Raw genomic sequence first — 22,194 nt, forward strand, 5'->3', positions numbered from 1 at the left:
ACCCGGCCAGAGTCTTGCAGCAGTGATGGATGACCGTTTGGCTTTTCTTGACATGGACGTGTTTTGGCACACGTGCAGAATCTACAGATGGACAGAGAGCCCTGGAAAGGCACTCGTCTGGACTTCACAAACAGATGAAGAAACCCTCAGGCCATCCAGATATTTTAACAGCCGCAGGAGACACCGAGAGCACCACGTGATGGAGATCAAGTATTTAAACAGAGGGTCCTGCTGCAGTGCCCACTACTGTCGATACCAGGGTCACTAAGCTGGTCCTGGAGGGTCGTCATTAGAAGCCAGTGACAGATGCCTAGGACCTTTATGGCTTGCTAGTGTTCTCATTCCGTCATGTCAGCTCATTCCGATGTCCCAAATTCCTTTTCATTTTTTTGTTGCCTTATACAATTTCTTGTATAAGGAATTTGTTAGTTTTCACATTCCCATGGGGGGTCAGAGCTTAGGGTCAGCCATTGTACAGTAAATGTAAAGAATTACACATAGGAAGTGAAAAATGTGAGACTTCAATACACAATGGGAGCTCTGAAAATTGAGAGTCCACCTTACGAGAAGGATTGAGGAGTCGTCTCAACTGTCAGACGGTGTTCAGAAGCCATCAAGAAGGCTAACAGAATGTCAGGTTATATAGCGCCTTGATGTGTGAAGTAAAGGGTCCGGAGAAGAGCGACTAGGCTGATTCCAGGGTTACAGGGGATTAGTTAAGAGGAAATGTTAAAGAATTTAGGAGTCATAGTGGACTCAATACTATCAACTGTCAGAAGCCATTAAGAAGGCTAACAGAATATCAGGTTATATAGCGCCTTGATGTGTGGAGTACAAGTCACAGGAGGTTCTGCTCAACCTTTATAACACACTGGTGAGGCCTCATCTGGAGTACTGGGTGCAGTTTGGGTCTCCAGGCTACAAAAAGGACATAGCAGCACTAGAAAAGGTCCAGAGAAGAGCGATGAGGACTACAGGGGTTGAATTAGGAGGAAAGATTAAAAGAGCTGAGCCTTTACAGTTTAAGACAAAGAAGATTAAGAGGAGACCTGAGTGAAGTATTCAAAATTAGGAAGGGAATGAGTCCAGTGGATCGAGACGGTGACTTTAAAATGAGTTCATCAAGAACACGGGGACACAGTTGAAAACGTGATTAGGGTGAATTTCACACAAACATTAGGAAGTTTTTCTTTACACAAAGAACGATAGACACTTGGAATAAGCGACCAACTAGTGTGGTAGACAGTAAGACGTTAGGGACTTTCAAAACTCGACCTGATGTTTTTTTGGAAGAAATAAGTGGATAGGACTGGCGAGCTTTGTGGGGCTGAATGGCCTGTTCTCGTCTAAATTGTTCTAATTTGTGACAGAATGGGTCTCTCTTGGGGGCTCAGTGAATTCAAGTGTGGTACCGTGATAGGAGGCCACTTATGCAATACGTTAATTTGTGAAATTTCCTCGCTGTTAAGTATTCTACAGTCACCTGTTAGTGGTATTATAACAAAGTGGGAGCAACTGGGAACAAAAGCAACTCAGCCACAAAGTGGTAGGCCACGTCAGATCACAGATCGGGGACAGCGCATGCTGAGGTGTGCAGAAGTCCCCAACGTTCTGCTGAGTCAACAGCTACAGACCTCCAAAAGCTCAAGAACACTGCAGCGTAGAGAGGGGGCTTCATGGAGTGGGACTCCACAGCCGAGCAGCTGCAGCCAAGCCTGACATCACCAAGTGCAATGCAAAACGCTGGATGCAGTGGTGGTGTAAAGCCCACCACCACTGGCTCTAGAGCACTGGAGACGTGTCCTCTGGAGTGACAAATCACACAATCCGATGGATGAACGGGACTGCATTGTGCCAAGAGGGGGGATTATGGTGCAGGGTTGGTCTTAGCCCTTTAATTCCAGTGAAAGGAACTCTTAATGCTTCAGCATATGAAGCCATTTTGGACAATTTCATGCTCCCAACTTTGTGAAGAGTTTGAGGATGGCGACATGACTGCACACACACCAGTGCACAAAGCAAGGCCTATAAAGACATGGAGGAGCGAGTTTGGTGTGGAGGAACTTGACTGGCCTGCACAGAGAGAGCCCTGACCTCAACCTGACAGAACAGCTTTGGGATGAATGAGAGCGGAGACTGCGAGCGAGCCTGGCCTTCTCGTCCGACATCAGTGCCTGACCTCACAAAGGCTCTCCTGGTCACAAATCCCCATAAACACACTCAGTCCTAACCCTAACCTCATGGAAAGCCTTTCTAGAAGAGATGAAGCTGTTAGTGCTGCAAAGGGTGGGCCGACTCCATATTAAAGCCTATGGATTAAGAATGGGATGTCCTTAAAGTTCATGTGTGTGTAAAGGCAGGCATCCCAGCACTTTACTGCATAAGGAATTCAGGACATGAGGAGCCGATGAAGGTGTGAAGTTTTAAAACACCTTCATTTAGGCAGAACTCCCACCGATCAACTTTTTTTTTTTTTTTTTTTATGCCCTCATTCCTCTGCCAGGTGCCAACAAGCTTCATGCCAACCCTGAATCATAGCTCACGTCATGGTAGCCATTGCCCAGCATAACAATCACAAACAGGTCCAAGATAAAGAATTAGGACTTTTCCTAAAATGGACTCATCTGGATGGCACTGCCATTCACGGTTAAAGCTCCTCCAGCCAGAGTGCCCGTCCAACGTGCAGAGGAGTCTAGCAGGCAAACCTGAAGTTACTCCTAATGTGAAAACACTGCCTAGTGCCAAATGATGGGGCCGTCAGTGAAAGGCGCTATATAAAGAGTATGGACGTATTTGAACTCCGCCCTGATTGCCACTTTTGAACTTCCAACATACGGATCCCTGTCTGAGTGTCACGCTGCACCAGTGCCAGCCAGCATCCACGTGACAAGCAAAGAGGACGACGTGCTTCTGTGTAGATTCAGAAGATGGAACCCTCAGCTCAGAACACTTCAAAAGCCCATTTGTGTTTGCTGTTCAGGACGGCATGGCGCTTCACAGCCCACCGTCGTCATCTTCTCTGTAAGGTTCAGTGTTCTCCCCTGGTCCAGGTGGACGTTCTTTGGTTTCATCTCATATCCCAGACAGGGACACATGAGATTAACGAGGGTTCTGGATAGCAGATCAAGCTATTCTATTATATAGTGCCTTTCATATCAGACCTTATTGGTATTATAATGTCTTTCATGTCTGTCTATCTACCTATCATATAGTGTCTCTCATTAAATGTATCTGCATATCACTTATATGGAGTCTTTTATAACAGATCTATCTGGTACATTACATCTTTTGAGGTCAGATCAATTTAATATATAGTGCCATTCATGTCATCTGTATCGGTGTTTTTGTTATATAGTGCCTTTATATCAAATCTACCTATTATTTAGTACATGTCATGTCCACTCTGTGTGATATAAGGCCTTTCCAGTCTGTGTATATATATATAATATATATATATATATATATATATATATATACAGGTATATATATTATATAATGCAGTTCCTCTGATGCAGATCAAGCTATCATCTAGTGACATTTCTATTATATAGTGTCTTTCATATCAGGCCTTGTTGTGACATAATGCCTTTCCTGTCTACCTATTATATACTGACTTTCATCAAATGTATCAGTTATATAGCACCTTTCATGTCAGATCTATCTGTAATATTGTGCCTTTGATATCAGATGAATCTATCTATTACACAGAGCCACTCGTATCAGTTGTGTCTGTGCACCTGTTATATAGCGCCTTCTATATCAGATCTATGGCACTTCTATTATTTAGTTCTTGCAGTGTCCCATCTGTGTAATGTAATGCCTTTCCTGCTCTATCAGTCTTTATAGAGGGCCGTTCATCAGATGTTTCAGCACATCTATTATATAATGCCATTCATGTCAGAGCAATTTATCATATAGTGTCTGATTTCTGAGCCATCCATCTAACATATCGTGCCTTTTATACTATCAGATCAGAAGCCTTCAGTTAAGCAGGAGAGAAAAAAAAAATAAAATAAAATCTGCATGGGGTCCAAGGCCAAAAGACCACCGTCCAGACCCCACTGGGCATTATCCCAACATAATATATATAGTGCGTTTCAACTAGATCGGTCCATCTAATAATTTAACGTCAGAGCAATTTATTATATAGTGCCTTTGATCTCAGATCTGTTATCAAATGCCTTTGATTTCTTAACGATCTATCTAATATTTAGTGCCTTTTATATCAGATCTACTCTATAGTGCACTTCATACTCGATCAATCCACCCATCTACTACACAGTGCCTTTCTTATCTATCTAACGGCCTGATTTATCAATAAATGGATATGATGGATGGCCACTCGGACTGTTTTAAAGTGCCATGAGTATCGAGTGCTTTTGATAGTATTATTTTGTTGCCTTGTGCGGCGATAGCTTTTAAATAAGGCGCTATATAAAATAAAGAAGATTACATAGTGTTTCAGCAAGCAGTAAACAATACAAAAACAAATGCGGAGCCCCCAGTGCTTTCCTACTCAGTTTGCTGTCCAGTACGCAGGAACGGAGCGCTGAAATCTGCGCCTCCTGCCCTGGACGGGATTCTCACGCTTCTTCTTAACCGTATCTTGAAAAAAGTGGCAGGCTAAGAGGGTGGAAATGATATGTCGTTTTGGAGGGGAAGCGGGGAGTGGGCGGGTTGGTCACGCAAACTTGGGATGACTTTCTACACAAAGGGCAGCCTTACCGGTACGGGTCCCAAAAACCAGGCACCGCGCTGCAGCAGTGAAGAAGAGAGCTAAACGCTAATGCCTTCATTTTGATTGAGCCGCGACGGTGGACTAAAGTCGGGCATCGTGCCCGCTGACGGAGTCCTCACCTCGGAGGTGCCTCACTTTGTAATCGCACACGTCCGACGCACTGTCCGCACACATCGCAAAGCACAAACCACATGTCACTTTTTACTCGTAGACCGTCTAAAAAAAGAGACAGAGAGCCAAGTCCACCACACGTCCGATCTGCAAACTTCTGCAACAAAAGTCCCCAAAAGCGCGCCTGACTTTTCGCGATCATTCGCGCTCAGCCTTCCGTCTTGCAACACACAGATTACTGGATTCGGACGGTCGTAGTGAAGCCTTTCTACTCACCCCTGCCTTCACGAAGGGCTCTCAGATCACTTTTACAGACGCGACCGAGTCGATCGCACATATCAGCCGCACTCAGTCGTGGAGCCCCCCCCTCCTCGTCAAAGGGGTGTTAGCAGCCCGCGTCCCCGACGCTGATGCGATCTCACAAGAATGCGCCAGATCGGCCGACTGCTCGCTCCCTCCCTCCTTCCGACGAATCTGAGGCAGGTGACCAGCCCCACAGGTGAGCCCGCCCACCCAAGGCACTGTGGGCAATGAAGTGTTTTGGTTTCTGATCAAAACTACAAAATAACTGCCGGGTCAATTGGGACGTCTTAAAGTTCGTAAAGTTCTGAGCTCAGATTTCAGTGGTGTTGAGGTTTGGGCCGGCGACCCTGCATTGGAAACAGCTGGTCTGAAACTGGACTGATGGACCAACATTTATAGCGTCTTTCAAGATCTCGTGGTGAAAACGGCCGTCACTTTCTGTTTTAAGGAGTCAATACAAATAATTAGCTAACTGCCAAACGAGCGCTCAGTGTGCTGGAACAACGACCACCCCAGCCTCCCGTACCCCCGTGTCTCGCGTTTACCTGTGTTGCACTCCTGTATACTTTGAATGTGCTTTGGGATTGTAGGTGACGTTAATGGCGCTATATAAACGAAGAAGAAAAAAATCACCGTATGCCCATATCTGTTATATAGCGCCTCTCGTATGATGTTCGACTATCCTATGTAGTGCCTTTCACACCTCTCTATTATATAATCCCTTTCATATCAGATCTATTATATAGTGTCTCTAAGATCAAATCTGTATATCTATTGTATAGTTCATATCATATCAGATCTGATCGTACTTTGTAAGCTGCCTTGTAATGGCGGGTATGGTTAATGGTGCTACATAAAATAAAGAAGGGACCACCTGAGTGAAAAAAACTCATCTGACCCTATGATGGGCATCTCATATCAGATCAACTTGTTATATAGTGCCTTTCATTTCAGACCTGACTGTTTTATATAGTGCCTTTCTTATCTATCTATCTATCTATCTATCTATCTATCTATCTATCTATCTATCAATCATATGGTGCCCTTCTTATCTATCTATTATATAGTGCCTTTCATGTCTATCTATCTATCTATCTGTCTATCTATCTATCATTTCAAGCATTACCAGCAATTAGAAATGTTAGTGATGTTTGAAGGTATTTTAAAAGAATGTCAATGGATTCTTGAATAAAGAACGGGTATTAACTTCTATCAAAAACATGAAACATTTTGCTTTTGTCCAGACTTTTATTGGCAGTGTACTTCTTGAGATTCAGGGCCCTTAATAGTTTCTTTTTAAAAGAAAAACGTGAGGACAACAGAAATATGAATATGCAGTACCGCCGCTCCCTATACGCAGAGTACGCAGTCTACGTAGGGCACCAACTCCCGGGGGGGCACCATCCCAGCTGCTCAAAAAAAATCGTTTTATATATTATAATAATAAATTAATATTAATAATATACATATACAAATAAACAAAAATATAAACGTATATATTTCAGTTTACGGTGAACGCAGAGTAGGCTAAGCACACGTGATGACGTATTTACTTTTATTTGAATAAAGTTCTATTTTAGCCCCTATAGTAGGTGTTTTTTTATTATTTTATTTTTACTTCTGTAATATTTGGGGGAGGGGGTACAAAAGTACATTTCTGCTTAGGGCACCCATTTGGCCAGCAGCGGCCCTGTGAATATGTCCTGGTCATCAAAACATTGGGATTTTGCTCATGAAAAAAAAATGAAACAATGAATCTCGACAGTTTTTTTGGAAATGTCTGTTGCGGCTCAATCAGAGCACGAAGACGCCCCGGAATGAAATAACGCGCTGTGTTAAAAGGCGAGAGTGCGCCGCGCAGTCAGCGGTCCGTTAAAAAACGACGAGCGCCGAATCTTAAAAAGTAAGAACGACGACACCGCCCCCTAGTGGGCAAGACCAGCATCTCACCAGAAGCGTCAAACTCACAACAACGCAACAACGAGGAGTCCTTAATGTTAATTAAAATGAAGGCCATCGAAGTGTGTGACGTTAAGAGCAGAAATCGGCTACTGACTAAGGAAGTGGCAGAAATGATAAGGTGCAGCCATGAAGGCCCTCCAGGATTAGAATCTGACACCCCGACTCTTTGCTATTGATTCGGACAAGTGTACACAATTCATATTATTAAAGCTATCTGCTTCAGGATTTTCCGCCCTTCATACACACACAGTCAGTCTGGCAGGGGTTTAAGATCATTAGGCATCAATATTACACGATACTGCCTGACGCCCCTGGACACTTTGCCTGAGCTGCTTTCAGGGGCCGTGAACAGGCGCTTACATCTCCAAATAAACCTTTAGATAACAAAATGTCCTCCCTATCCAGAAGCACACTTCTGGGGTCTAACCTATTGAGTGTATGTGGGGACGCCATCATAGCACTAAATCACTCAGCACTCCTTTTTTTGACACTTTTCCCCAGCTGAATGCCTGAAACAGCAAAGGACGTCAGCATAATCTGGAGCACTGAGGCCAGCGTGTTGAGGCACACATTCAATATGTCATCGGTGTCATGAAAAACAGAGCGCAGTGTGACTGACACCCGCTGGGCTCTTGAACGTCTTTGGTGTTAATGAACCACCATATTTTAAATGTATGGACTGTGGGGGCAGACTGATGGGTCCAAGTGTCATCCCTGTTTATGAAACACTACATCATCCCTGGTGGGGAACACAGCTAGCTTACAAAAAAATACATTTGCTTAAGTCCTTGAAAGACCAGAGAGAGAACTCCTTACATAGAGTTTACACTGGTTTACATTTAGATAGGTAGATGTGAAAGGCGCTATATGATAGATAGATAGATAGATAGATAGATAGATAGATAGATAGATAGATAATGAAAGGCACTATAGATAGATAGAAAGAAAGAAATGAAAGGCACTATAGATAGATAGATAGATAGAAATGAAAGGCACTATATGACAGATAGATAGATAGATAGATAGAAATGAAAGGCACTATAGATAGATAGATAGATAGATAGATAGATAGATAGTGAAAGGCACTATATTATAGATAGATAGAAATGAAAGGCACTATATGATAGATAGATAGATAGATAGATAGATAGATAGATAGATAGATAGATAGATAGATAGATAGATAGATAGATAGAGTGCACCACCTCTCCACCCACTCCCTGCTTACTGACTGGACATGGAGGACATGGAGGCTCTTTGATGCTGTCAAAGTCAATAAGCAGTTTCTTGGTTCTGCTGATGTTAAGTTGCAGACAGTTCTCTTTGCACCAACAAACCAAGTTCTTCCCCTGACTCCTCTCCTTTGTCTCATCCCACTTATCAATAAGTGCAGAATCATCTGAGAAGTTCTGCCAGTGACGTGACCTCATGTTATATTTCTAGTCAGAGGTGTACAGGGTGAAGAGAAAAGCAGACAGAGCTTTTCATGGTGGTGCTTCAGTGTTGCTCACACAGTCCTCAAGTCTCACAAACGGTGGTCTGCCCGACAGACAGTCCATTATCCCAGACACCAAAGGCTCATTCACCTGCACATCTCTGAGTGGACCCCTTAAAAGGGATGGCTGGATGGTATTGCAGGCGCTGAAGAAATCAAAACACATCATCCTTACGGTGCTGCCAGCTTTGTCCAGGTGGGAATAAGCCTTGTGGAGCAGACAGATAATTGAATCCTCCACTCCAATCTTTGCCTAATAGGGAAACTGCAGTGGGTCCAGGTGGTCTACCACAAGAGGACTTATATAGTCTAGGACCAGCCTCACAAAGGGTCTTCATGATGTGAGACATAACTGCCAGTGGTGTGTAGTCATTAGGTGAAGAGGTGCCTGCCTTCTTTAAAACAGGAACAATGCAGGATGTTTTCCACAGCAGTGACACTTTCTGAAGCCTTAGGGACAAAACTTTACAGGTGACAGAGGACACCACAAAGTTGGTCAGCACAGGCCTCAAGAACTCAAGGACTGACTCCATCTGCTCCCATTGCTTTGCCTGTGTGTAGCTTCCCCAGTTGTCTCCTTACTTGGTCTCCTGTTATGGACAGACAGTCCACGCTGGTGGTCAGAGGTGGGCTTGTCACTGGCCATTTCTGTTGACGTGGTAGGAGATGTTGATGATGTGATGGAGACTGGTCACTGGAAGAAGGTGTCAGTGGGAGGGCACATTTACTAAAACATTGGTTTAGAGTGTTAGCTTTGCCCACATCCCCTTCGATCACCTGAGCCCCGGAGTCCAGTATGTCTGCATGTCATTCTGCGTCCGTTTTTTTCTATTTTAGCTTTCTAAGTTCCCTTTCCTTCACTATTTTTCTTCAGCACTTGCTGGGCATCCTTCAGAGCCTCTTTGTCACTGGATTTCAATGCTCTCTTTTTCTTTTTCAGTTTGACAGAAACTCACCAAACAAGAGGGTCTTCAAACACTTCTACAATACGCAGATTGAGGGAGACAGCAGATTGGATGGAGGTGGGCAGCTCGTTTCACCAGACAAGAACTACACTTGAAGAGTCTGGACTGAGATTTGCTGCATCACCAGATGCTGTGCGCTAGCAGAACTGACCCCACGAGTGTCCCCGTATATACTAGTGGTGACCCACCGACTACTCATGGATGTGAACTTAACATGTGCCGCTACAGGAAGCCAACGTAGTGATCTGAAAAGACGAGTGACACGTGCCCACCTTGGCTGGTTGAACACCGGGCTTGCTGCTGCATTAGGGGTACCCCTGCCAGTGGAGAGTTGCAGCAGTCCAGACTTGGGACAAGAGCCGGACCAGGAGTTGTGCAGCATACTTCGTCAGATATGGAGTTCTCTACACTCAGCCTGCACAGACCTCTTTCACTTTTAGTTGTTCATGAATACTGGCACACCAAGCTAATCCCGACAGCGTCTGTAATCACACTTACCATCCCATCACTCTTCAGTTCTTCGTTAAGATTCACTTCATGGTGTGAACATTCTGTTCTGATCCTGAATCCCAGACACCCTGCCACAATGGAGGTCTGCTGCCCATTTCTTGCCCGTGAAATACGGAGTGGACTGGATCTGTCACATCTCGACTGTTGTTCAACAGTGGACTTCCCCGGGAGCACCGTAGCTCATTTGGCAATTTTCTGTCACCATGTTGACTCGGTTCTGAAACAAGAAAATGAAAGCTATAAAGAAAGGGTTGCCAGCTCCAGTCCTGGAGGACCACCGTGGCTGCAGGTTTTCATTCTAACCCTTTTCTTAATGAGTGACCTGTTCGTGACGCCAATTAACTTCTTTTGAACTCATTTTAATTAACATGCTCTTGAAGACTAAGACCCCGTAAACTGTTTCTTTTTCCTTAATTAGCAGCCAAACAATAGTGAGATACAAAATGAGCCAAAACAACTCGCGTCCATCATACAATATCTGAAAATAAAGAACGATGAAGGTCTCAGGAATGCTGATATGCTCAGGTCCACAAAGCATTTTAACAGAAAAGAGAAAATCAACAATTACAGAAAAACAGCAGCAACAAGTCATGGAATTAAAGAACGGGTTTCATTAACGGCAAGACACTGCGCCTCATTAAGCAGCTGGTTGGAGTGAAATTGGTTCGAGTTTGAGGCCCTCACTTGGTTGGTCTTCTGCTGGCTCCCTCACTTCACATTTCATTTCTGTTTGGATGCTATTTAAGGAAAGAAATGCAGCAATTCAGAGGAACGATGAAGATTAAATTACATTTAAAAAGCAATTCAATTAAATTGAATTCACAAGAAGTTATTTAGCAGCACAAACTGGGCACTCATTAAAAAAGGGTTAGAATGAAAACCTGCAGCCACAGTAGTCCTGCAGGACCGGAGTTGGAGACCCCTGCTATACAGCACAAAAGATATACAGTTGTAATTCAGTAGACAGGAGCTCAGCTTTGGCCAAAATGGGCACCAGTGACTACCCCTTTTAGGTTCAGGTATTTGACCATCTCCCATATTCAACTGAAAACCATCCATCCATCCATCGTCTAACACGCTGAATCCGAACACAGGGTCACGGGGGTCTGCTGGAGCCAATCCCAGCCAACACAGGGCACAAGGCAGGAACCAATCCTGGGCAGGGTGCCAACCCACCGCAGGACACACACAAACTCACCCACACACCAAGCACACACTAGGGCCAATTTAGAATCGCCAATCCACCTAACCTGCATGTCTTTGGATTGTGGGAGGAAACCCACGCAGACACGGGGAGAACATGCAAACTCCACGCAGGGAGGACCCGGGAAGCGAACCTGGGTCTCCTTACTGAGAGGCAGCAGTGCTACCACTGCGCCACCGTGCCGCCCCCATCCATTATCCAACCTGCTAAAACCAAACACAGGGTCACGGGGGTCTGCTGGAGCCAATCCCAGCCAACACAGGGTGCAAGGCAGGAAACAAACCCCGGGCAGGGTGCGCGCACACACACACACACACACCAAGCACACACTAGGGACAAATTAGGATCGCCAATCCACCTAACCTGCATGTCTTTGGACTGTGGGAGGAAACCCACGCAGACATGGGGAGAACATGCAAACTCCACGCAGGGAGGACCCGGGAAGTGAACTGAACCCAGGTCTCCTTACTGAGAGGCAGCAGTGCTACCCACTGCGCCACCGTCCTGCCCTAATAATAAAATAATTGTTTATATTCATAAAGTGCTTCGGAGGATGAGGAGCCACTTACACCCCCACTAATGTGTAGCTCCCACCTGGATGATGTGACGGCAGCCATTAGCTGAGTTGCCTCGAAAGCTCACACGTTGTAATCTTTCTAGTTAGCCAATAAAAGGGGTCATTTTGCTCGACTTTGCAGATTAACGAGACCCGTTAAGACTATTGCACTGTGCTTTAATTGAATCTGTTTTATCTTTCTCTCTGGTTTCTTGGTTTGGAAATCTTTGCTTTAAACATAAAAGCAAAGTGCAGCAGATTGTCAAATGGTCAGGTAGGCTTACTGGGGACTCACAACTCAGCCCATCATTCCCATGCTCTGGCCAGCTAAAGCGCTTGACAAGCTCTGTCTCTAATGGCCCCCTTCCTGTCAACACTGAATTTCAGTTACTTCCCTCTAAGGAAAAGGTATAATGTTCCCAAAAGCAGAACAAAAAGATATAAAAATAGTTCTGTGCCAGCAGCCATCACACATTTCAATAAATCTTAGATTTAGGAATGAATACTTATTTACATTTTAATTATTTTGTGTTTTGAACGAAACGTTTTATTTTACCACGTGTTTGTGTTGGACTTGAATGGAAATCTGTGTGTGTCTGTTCGTGTCCATTTCTTGTTAAGAAAGACAGTCAAACTCTTGCACTGCAACCCAATTTTCCCTATGGTACTAATAAAGTGAACCTGAACCAGTCCTCACGTGAAACCTGAATTTCACTAACAAGGTGGAAAGTTTTCACAGCTACGATCCGCCATTGACATTTGCTGTCAAGTTAGCTCACAGGTAGAGGTTAGGAGCGCGCACTGATACAACGCATTGCCGCACCCACCACATGACAAAACCCCCCAGACTAGGACCCGAGTGCAGCCATGCGACGGGTGACACCTCAGCGCCACACTAGTTCAGATGGAATGGGGCCAATGGGAGGTTGGAGTGCCAATTCTGGAGGGCCTACTGTAAAATACAGGGCTGAATGCAGGTTAACGACATAGCCGGGACGGAGCAATTACAGGTTAAAGGATTTGCTCAAGGGTCCAATGGAGTAGAGTCCCGTTTGGCGTTTACGGGATTCGATCTGGCAACCTTCTAATTGCCAGTGCAAATCCCTCGCAGGTAGTTGACTAGCAAATCTATGGAGATTGAGTGCAACTGAATTTGATTACTTTTTGAACATGGAGGAACCTGCTCAGCAGAGAAAAAAGAAAGAAAAAAAAAAACCTGGAGAACAACCTGACCGTAGAGGAGGAGTAAAGATGTGTGGCGGTGGTATGAGGGATATGCTATATGGTTTGCGAGACATGGACGCCATCCAGCGACCTGAGACGATGACTGGACTCCTTTGGTACTGTGTCTCTTCAGAGAATCCTTGGGTACCGTTGGTTTGACGTTGTGTTGCTCATGGAGTCCCAAAGGAGGCACATGACCTGCATTGTGAGGGAATATCAGTTACGGCACTGCGGCCATGTGGTGCGATTCCCCAAGGGTGATCTGACTCATTGTTTAGGACCGGAGCGGCTGGACCAGGCCAAGGGGAAGCCCACATAACACCTGGCTGTGGCAGATAGAGGGTCATTTCCATTGGGTGGGACTGGGTCGCATGTCTGCCTGGGGGGTTGCCAACCAGGACCCTGAGCTGTTTCGTCATGTGGTGGGTGCGGTAACACGCTGTACCAGTGCATGCTCCCCGACCCGACCTGACCTGGTAAGAGGGCAAGACAGCAAAATATTGGAAGAGGCAGAAGAGTGCAAAGGCACAGAGCAGTCCCAGATGAGATACAGGACACACTTGTGGACCAAGTCATTAACCACGGCCTTACAATGGCAGAGGCTGGACGCCGGGTGCAGCCTAATGTAAGCTGGTCTATATTGTGGTCAATCGTCCAGCCATAAAAACAGTTATGTTACCGTGTAATTCAACACTGTAGCTCTTCATGCTGTTCTAGTTACAGCAGCGTTTCTCAACCTTTACGTATTTGCGACCCGAGTTTTCATAACAGTTTTAATCGCGTCCCCCTAACGTTTTTTTGAAACCCTAATAAAATGTATTCCTATATTTTTTGCTGCTGTTACACCGCTACAGGTGTTATTATACCGACTTAACTTTTATCGACATTTATCTAACTCTATATTTATTGTTCTAGTATCAGAATGTAGTTTAAGTTAATTTGTTTTGGTTTCAACAGACGTATTTTTCATATTTTCGATTCTTGTTTTCTTTTTTTCACATCTTCGCCCCCTTTTTTGTTAATTCGGGGGTGCGCCCCACAGGTTGAGAACTGCCGAGTTACAGCAATATAGTACCTTGCAGTTACAGTAATGCAACGCACGTTTGAAAGACAATCAGTAAGAAATTCCTGAAGCACACAGTACACTACATGACATTTGTTCACTTTGTGAATGGCAATGTATAGGATGAGAGGACCACCTCATGCTGTGGCAGAAGAAGCCTTTTGACATCTTATCATGACCAACAAATCTGCAAGACAGTTATAGAAGAAATAATGCTATCAGACTGGGAGATGCACAGTGTAATGTTGGTGCCTGAATAGTATTCAACTTGCTACACAGTGACTGCACTAACAACAGACAACAATTGTGAAGTGGAAGAACATACAGTAAGAATGGAATGAGAAGATAAGGAGCACCCCTCCAGAGTCCAATGTCATTCTCACAAAACATCTAAATATTTTGACCACCATGGTTCTGCACAATGTCAAACTAAATACAGATAGATAGATAGATAGATAGATAGATAGATAGATAGATAGATAGATAGGAAAGGCACTATATGATAGATAGATAGATAGATAGATAGATAGATAGATAGATAGATAGATAGATAGATAGATAGATAGATAGATAGATAGATAGATAGATAGATAGATAGATACTTTATTAATCCCAAGGGTAAATTCACATACTCCAGCAGCAGCATACTGATAAAGAACAATATTAAATTAAAGAGTGATAAAAATGCAGGTATAACAGACAATAACTTTGTATAATGTTAACGTTCACCGCCCCAGGTGGAACTGAAGAGTCGCATAGTGTGGGGTCTCCTCAGTCTGTCAGTGGAGCAGGACGGTGACAGCAGTCTGTCTGTCGCTGAAGCTGCTCCTCTGTCTGGAGATGATCCTGTTCAGTGGATTCTCCATGACTGACAGGAGTCTGCTCAGCGCCCGTCGCTCTGCCACGGATGTCAGACTGTCCAGCTCTGTGCCTACAATAGAGCCTGCCTTCCTCACCAGTTTGTCCAGACGTGAGCTGTCCCTCTTCTTTATGCTGCCTCCCCAGCACACCACCGTGTAGAAGAGGGCGCTCGCCACAACCGTCTGGTAGAACATCTGCAGCATCTTATTGCAGATGTTGAAGGACGCCAACCTTCTATGGAAGTATAGTCGGCTCTGACCTTTCTTACACAGAGCATCAGTGTTGGCAGTCCAGTCCAGTTTATCATCCAGCTGCACTCCCAGGTATTTATAGGTCTGCACCCTCTGCACAGTCACCTCTGATGATCACGGGGTCCAGGAGGGGCCTGGTCCTCTTAATATCCACCACCAGCTCTTTGGTTTTGCTGGTGTTCAGGTGTAGGTGGTTTGAGTCGCACCATTTAACAAAGTCCTTGATTAAGTTCCTATACTCCTCCTCCTGCCCACTCCTGATGCAGCCCATGATAGCCGTGTCATCAGCGAACTTTTGCATGAAACAAAACCCGGGCAAGGGGCGCCAGCCCACCGTAGTTATTCATTAACATAATAATTTTATTTTGAAGCACAAGTTAAACGCTTTGGGCGAAACAGTTGCGTTTGCTAGGGTTGCCACCTGTTCCAGTTTTCCCGGGATTGTCCTTCTTTTTAATATCCTCTCTCCCAGGACACTGGATTAGCTTGTACTGTTTCCCTTCTAATCAGCTATTTAGATTTTGTCTTTTTGCCCATCTTCTTTAGTACTATGCTAGCCATTATGGATGTAATGAGAAGTCAAGCAAAATGACACCTTTTAGTAGTTAACTTAAAAGATTACAATATGCAAGCTTTCGAGGCAACTCAGGTCCCTCGAATAAAAGGTGTCATTTTGTTTGATTTCTCATTATGTCCAACAGTTACGGCCTACCAAAGACCTAGGGATAAATAAATAGGCCGCACACCAGTCAGAGAGAGACAGGGAGACAAAACACATACAAAAACTGAACTAGCTTTAAAAAAAAAACAGACTCCATTTATTGTCAAAAAGAAAACCTCACAAGATATGGAGGCAGTTACACACCAAACAGAAGAAAGGAGGGAGGACAACACTAACTTAGCTATCTAGCTAAACAAAGTTTACACAGTTAGATACACACTATCCACATTTATCACCTGAATGGTGATGGCTAGCTTACAGCCCACCCATAAACCCAGATGATGTAATAAATGTGGGCAATTCAATAGGTGGGTCATTAGGGCAGAACCCACTTAAGTCGTCTGCACCAAATTAAGGAAAACAAGCTTAGTTTACCAAATAGATCTAGAGTAGGCCGTAACACCATCTTCTTGAAATATGCATTGGTTTCCCACTGCTGTGCACTGCCATTGGCTCCAGTGAGATCATGTGACATGACTGGCCCCTTCAAGCCTGTGCAGCTACTACTGGCAGCACTAGATGTGCAGTAAACTGATAATTGTGTTGAGATGGTGTTCCCTGTATGGGGCGATAGCTCCCTAGTTGGAATAAGTTCTTTTGTAACTGCGGCGTTTTAAGTAACCCGAAACTATATAGATACTAGGCTGACCCGCCTTTTAAGGCGACCGACTTTTAAGTTGACCACTTCTTAAGGCAATTCAATATGTAGATCAATTTGATATTTTATACAAACTCATTCATTTGGTTATATTGCATTTGAGCGGTATTACTTTAATACTCGTAGTTTCTGTTATTTTTGTGATGAAATGTAAACTTTTTTTCTATATTGAGGTCGCCCTTTTGAACCCCCCTGATATTTACTACGCGGTGAGGCATTTGTACTCCATCGACATTAATTATTTCCATAGACATCATTTTGTCTATTTTTCCAGCGCATCGCACACAAAAGCAACGGAACGATGGGAGCACCAGAACTCTGCTCACATCATGTCGCTTCGTACCGCAAGCTGCAAGTAGTAAGTCTGTGATAAGCGGAATACCGCTACGCTTTCCACTCACGGGACGGAAGGACAATCCCGACCGCTTTTATATAATAAGAAAGAAGAAGAAGATATTGCACAGTCTGGAGTAGAAAATCATCTTTTACCTGGAAAAACGAAACTACAAATCCCATCGTGCATTGCAAAATGGACGGGCGTGTGTGAAACTCCGCGCCTGCGTAGCACTCACGGGACGGAAGGACAATCCCGACTGCTTTTATATAGAAGGATAATATCAAAAGGTGATATCTCTTTTTATAGTGATATGGCGGTAAGAAATCACATAAGAGAAAATCACTTATGCGGCATTACAGACGAAAGGAAGCCATAGCAAGACATTACCAAGGTGGGATCTTGATGTATACAGTCTGCCACTTTCCGTCGCTGCGCTGGAAGGGTTTTCAGGATGGATGACGTAATCTTCCATCAGTCCATCGGCTTCAAAGTATTTGGCTGCTGCCCAAGTCCTTTTATACTGTTGTCTCCACGTGCAGGCCCTGACTTAGGTTCCAAACAAGGCCAGGAGAGGATTCAATTTCATCTCTAACATACAAAAATAGTCCAATGCCCATTTTTGTAGTTCTACCTTTCTCTCTTCAAATGCTTGCCTAGCAGTTCTAAATGCTGAGAGCCCCGTGTGCTAACTTTGGCCTGTCCTGTACATGTGAGTGGATTTTTGTACAGAGCACAGTGACATTAAACTTATATTCTGATTACAGATGGGTGGCGAGACAGAGGATGAAGGTGAAACTTTGTCTTCTAAGTCTGACAGGCTAGTAAAAGAGAAACTGAACTGTTCAACATCTTTCAATAATGACTGGATGAAAAGTGAAAATTACACAACATGGCTAAAGCCAAGCTCATTTGATCCACTTTCTGCTACTTGCTCCTTAGGCTCAGTTAAAACTGTGATTAAGCACACGGGCAAAAGCAGTTTATGACCATGCTAAATCAAAAACACACCAGAATCACGCTCAGATCGCTCGGCAAACCAAGGCAATTTCATCATTCAGGATCAAGAAAGACTGAATTAACAGCTACTGTACATATCACGGTGTACAACATGGCCACGGCTACATGTTCACTGACTGTGGGAACAAGATCCGTGCGAAAATATTCAAAGTTCCTAATGTCGCAACTAAGATGTCCTACTGTGGCAGCACTAAGAGTGTGGCCTTCGTTGAAAATGTGTTGGCACCATTGAGTCAAGAGAAGTTAGCAGCGGAGTTGCAGAAACTTTACAGGGTGTTCTGAAGCATTCAATTCTGGACACAGAAAGTTGCTCCCATATACGATCCAGTATTTCTGAAATTCTGAGGGTGGAAAGTATGGATTACGACAATCCCAACAAATCTAGTGAAACCATAATTGAACAGATAGTGTCCATCACTGAAAACAATGGACTTTCAGTCAAGCAAGATGAGCACCTACGGTGCAGATAACACATCCGTTAATTATGGTCGGCACAACTCAGTTTTTGAAAAACCCAAGAAAGCCAGTCAGGCAGTCATTATCCAACCCACTATATCCTAACACAGGGTCAAGGGGGTCTGCTGGAGCCAATACCAGCCAACACAGGAACAAATCTCAGGCAGGGCGCCAGCCCACCGCAGGGCACACATACACACCAAGCACACACTAGAGACAATTTAGGATCGCCAATGCACCTAACCTGCATGTCTGTGGACTGTGGGAGGAAACCCACGCAGACACGGGGAGAACATGCAAACTCCACACAGGGAGGACCCGGGAAGCGAACCCGGGTCTCCTAACTGTGAGGTAGCAGCACTATAACTGCGCCACCGTGCTGCCCAAACCCAAGGAAGTGAACTCATGTATTTTGAAGGGCAGTTGCAAGCGTCACATCATTAATAACACTGTGAAAACAGCTAAATACGTCTTTCAATCTGCAGGGTGTGACGTGGAGGCCTTTGTGCTTAAGGTGTGTAGTGAATTTTGTTGTTCTGCTGAAAAAGTGGAAACACTTGAAGAGTTCTGTGAATTCACATCTACAAAATACAGGGAGAGTCTGAGGCACGGCAACACACGCTAGCTGTGTTTGCTGCCAGCGATCCAGAGGATTTTTGAGTGGTGGCCAGTATTAAAGTCTTATTTTCTATCGCTTGTCAAGCTTTTCTCAGGAATGTCCATCTTTTTAATTGTCAGTCCTGTAAAAAATATTCTCTTTCTCTCTCTCTCTCTGACTGCCCAAGTATTGCCTGGAAGTTTTGTGTGTGGCGTTACTGATTCAGGAAATGTGGACCCTGCTGATGCTGAATGCATCCTGGCATTCATGCACAATGTGATGCAATTATGTGATTCTTCGGTTAGGAAGCTAGAAAATGACAGTGCTACTGTGGTCGACTAAACTCAGTGATGAACCATTTGTGATGAATGCAAGGTGCACCTACACATTCTATGGTAGCAAAGTGACTTGCAAGTTTTCGAGGCCCCTTCTTCAGGCAGGACGTAATGCAATGTAGGCTATGTCCATCCATCCATCCATTCTCTTCCGCTTATCCGAGGTCGGGTCGCGGGGGCAGCAGCTTAAGCAGAAAGGCCCAGACTTCCCTCTCCCGGCCACTTCTTCCAGCTCTTCTGGGAGAATCCCAAGGCGTTCCCAGGCCAGCCGGGAGACATAGTCCCTCCAGCGTGTCCTGGGTCTTCCCCGGGGCCTCCTCCCGGTTGGACGTGCCCGGAACACCTCACCAGGGAGGCGTCCAGGAGGCATCCTGATCAGATGCCCGAGCCACCTCATCTGACTCCTCTCGATGCTACTCTGAGCTCCTCCCGGATGACTGAGCTTCTCACCCTATCTTTAAGGGAAAGCCCAGACACCCTGCGGAGGAAACTCATTTCAGCCGCTTGTATTCGCGATCTCGTTCTTTCGGTCACTACCCATAGCTCATGACCATAGGTGAGGGTAGGAAGGTAGATCGACTGGTAAATTGAGAGCTTTGCCTTACGGCTCAGCTCCTTTTTCACCACGACAGACCGATGCAGAGCCCGCATCACTGCGGATGCCGCACCGATCCGCCTGTCGATCTCACGCCCATTCTTCCCTCACTCGTGAACAAGACCCGAGATACTTGAACTCCTCCACTTGGGGCAGGATCTCTCCCCAACCCTGAGAAGGCACTCCACCCTTTTCCGGCTGAGGACCATGCTCTCGGATTTGGAGGTGCTGATTCTCATCCCAGCTGCTTCACACTCAGCTGCGAACCGATCCAGAGAGAGCTGAAGATCACGGCCTGATGGAGCAAACAGGACAACATCATCTGCAAAAAGCAGTGACCCAATCCTGAGTCAACCAAACCGGCCCCTTCAACACCCTGTAGGCTATGTGTGATATGTATTGATAATATCTTGCCTGAAGAAGGGGCCTCGAAAACTTCCATATTGTAATCTTTTTAGTTAGCCGATAAAATGTGTCATTTTGCTTGACTTCTCACCACATTCATAATGGCTGACACAGTACAACACCCTAGTACTACATGATAGCAAAGCGAAACCAATCTTGAGATGCCTTTCACCCTGGCAACAGGAGCAGTTCAGAAGCCTGGCAGACAAGTTTTTTGAGAAAGCAGTACTATATCTGGAGGATAATTTTGACGTCATCGGCCGGGTTACTGCACACATTGGCTGTCTCAGCCTTGATGAAGGACAACCACTCCAGTAGTCCGAGTTGGATTGTTAAGTGGAAAAACTATCCTTGGATGTTGATGAAGACAACCTGTATGGTGATGTAGTAGTCATCCTGAATGAAGCATCTGACACCATTCAAGACTTTACCTCAGACAGAAAATGGCCGTATGTTTTCAGCAAGTCAACTGAATCCACTAAGCTGTTGAAAGGAGTTGCTTTTTTATACCAGTCAGCAGTGCCTGTGCAGAGCGAGTGTTCAGTCACATGGAGGATGTTTGGTCTGACAAACGAAACAGACTGTCAGCTGCAATGGTGAAGTCTGAGATTCAAGTTCAGACAGCTGACAGATGCAGCAGAGGGGAATGCCAAACACAAATGGAAAATTAGGTAAGATAAGATCTGTAATAGGTATGTTTTCCTGTAAGCTAAGGGCAATTTCAGTCTCTGATTGTGACAGGTCAGGTCAGGTCTGGATGGGGAGCCTGCACTGGTACAGCGCGTTGCCACACCTACCCCACATGACAAAACAGCTTGGGAACCTGGTTGGCAACCCCCCAGGCAGAAACGGGGTCCAATCCCACCCCCTGGAAATGACCCTCTATCTGCAGCAGTTAGGTGTTACGTGGGTGACCCCTTGGTCTGGTCCAACCATTCAGGTCCTCAACAATGAGGATCCTGTGAGCCGGATGACCCTCGGGGAAAATCATGCCACATGGCCGTAGTGCTGTAACTGACGCTCCCTCACAATGCAGGTAATGTGCCTCGTTCGAGACTCCATAAGCAACCGCTCATTCGACACAAAGTCAAACCAGTGGTACCAAAGGATTCTCTGAAAAGACACAGTACCAAAGGAGTCCAATCTTCATCTCAGGTCACTGGATAACATCCATGTCTCATCACCATATAGCAAGACAGGAAGCACCAGGACTCTAAAGACTTGGACAATACAATACAATACAGTTTATTTTTGTATAGCCCAAAATCACACAGGAAGTGCCGCAATGGGCTTTAACAGGCCCTGCCTCTTGACAGCCCCCCAGCCTTGACTCTCTGAGAAGACAAGGAAAAACTCCCAATAAAAACCTTGTAGGGGAAAATGGAAGAAACCTTGGGAAAGGCAGTTCAAAGAGAGACCCCTTTCCAGGTAGGTTGGGTGTGCAGTGGGTGTCAAAAGAAGGGGGTCAATACAATACAATACACAGAACAGAACAAATCCTTAATACAGCATAATAATAAAATTTTAGAAGTACGGAGCAGAATTTAACAGTAGATGATATCACATAATAAGATTTGGATATTTTTAGAGTCCTGGAGACCTCATCCATCAAGCTGCCTCCCCATTTGGCCATTCCACGGCTGAAACGTTGCTCCGATGAAAGGACCCCTCTTTCCCATGATTCCTGTGATCCTCCATCAGGGATGACTTTACCATAGGCAGGCAAACAACTTGGCAGGTGGGCCGTGGCACCAATTGCCACATTTGGGTACCGAGAACAGAAAAGGACCTTCGTCCTTTTGCATAGAAATCAGGAGCGCCACACACCC

General features: G+C 45.0%; 1 protein-coding gene across 1 annotated transcript in view; it reads right to left on the minus strand.

Moving 5' to 3' along the window:
• Nucleotides 1-5,293, minus strand: part of ppp1r13l (protein phosphatase 1, regulatory subunit 13 like) — a 200,402-nt gene extending 195,109 nt beyond the window's left edge. The window contains exon 1 of the mRNA XM_039768088.1: nucleotides 5,126-5,293. The gene's annotated coding sequence lies outside the window, so the exon portion shown is untranslated. The remainder of the gene's footprint in view (nucleotides 1-5,125) is intronic.
• Between the last annotated feature and the right edge of the window lie 16,901 nt (nucleotides 5,294-22,194).

This window comes from Polypterus senegalus, chromosome 11 (genome assembly GCF_016835505.1).
Source record: "Polypterus senegalus isolate Bchr_013 chromosome 11, ASM1683550v1, whole genome shotgun sequence".
NCBI classification, from domain to species: domain Eukaryota; kingdom Metazoa; phylum Chordata; class Cladistia; order Polypteriformes; family Polypteridae; genus Polypterus; species Polypterus senegalus.